Consider the following 1,366-nt stretch of genomic DNA (forward strand, 5'->3'; position numbering starts at 1 on the left):
GGGGCCCGCTCCGTCTCGCTCGCGCCCGGGCGGCCAGTGGCAGCGCGCCTGGTGGCCTGCGCCCGCGCCCTGTCGACGGCTCTGCCCGGTGTGTGTGTGCGCGCGCGTGGCACTGGTCAAACGCCACCCGGTCCCGGGCCACATGCGGTGCCGCAGCGGCCTGTGCCACTCGGCCCAATGGGGGGCGCCACTTGCCCGCTGCCTTTTTCTCTACCTGCTCTGCTCCTAGATTCACTCTAGATCATTTCCAGATGGGCACCGAGAGGCGCCGGTGCGCCGGCCGAATCGTTCGGCCGGTCCAGCCCCAGCCGTTGGATGTAAGCCGCGCAGCCTTTGGATCTGGTTAAAAAAAACGCCCCAACAGCTTCTTCCTCGCGTGGTCAGGCCAGATCCGCATCTCTCGCTCGGGGGAGCACGGCGCGGCGCCTCCTGCCCCCTTCTGCGGCCATCCTCGTCGCCGAGCCCCACCCCTCGCCGGCCTTCCTCATCGCCGGTCCCCCGCCCTCGCCGGCCGTCCTCGTCGCCAGTCCCCACCATCCCCGGCCGTCCTCGTCGTCGCCTCGACCCATGCAACAACTCTACCTGCGACTGCAGCTCTCGACTGCGATGGTTGTAGCTCCGCCGCCGCCCTCGCCGTGGATGCTGGCTGCAGGGGATTGCATCGACGACGGCCGCCAGTTAATCAGCGCAGTTTGAACGGATGTAGCAAAAACTTCACCGATAGTAGCAAAAAACAACTGCGGTTGCAGCAAAAACACATCGTCGTCATCGTCGCAGGGGCGCAGCGGTTGTAGCAAAAAACTTCGATCATAGTAACAAAAACCTATTATGGTTGCAGCAAATCGCCATTGCCGCCGTCACGAGGTCGCAGCTCCGGCTTGATCGGTGTAGCACAAAACTTCGTCGGTAGTAGCAAAAATTAACTACGGTTGCAGCTTTTCCTTGTTATGCCGTGTCGTCCGCCGTCACTGATGTAGCAAAAAAGGTCGCTGGTAGTAGCAAAAACCAATAACGGTTGTAGCAAAAATCTCGTCGCCCGTCGTCTCACCGTGACTGTTTGTAGCAAAAACCGATGCAGGTTGTAGCACCGAGGCTCGTCGGTTGTAGCAAAAAATGACCATGGTTGTAACCTCGATCCAGCAAACTTGTGCCGCGGGTGTAGTCCAGCGTGGCCGGTTGCAGCTCCGGCGTGGCCGGGTCTGACGAGGTAGGCAGAGCTCCGGTGGCGCGGAACCAAGCGGATCTGGCCGAGGACAGTCGGATCGGCTGATTCCCATGGCGGCGGCGGCCTGGGAGGCCTCCGGGCGACGACGATTGACCAAGGCAGCGGGGCCTGAGAAGGAGCAGAGAAAGAGAGAGAGACGAG

This window comes from Triticum dicoccoides, chromosome 5A (assembly GCF_002162155.2).
Source record: "Triticum dicoccoides isolate Atlit2015 ecotype Zavitan chromosome 5A, WEW_v2.0, whole genome shotgun sequence".
Taxonomy (NCBI): domain Eukaryota; kingdom Viridiplantae; phylum Streptophyta; class Magnoliopsida; order Poales; family Poaceae; genus Triticum; species Triticum dicoccoides.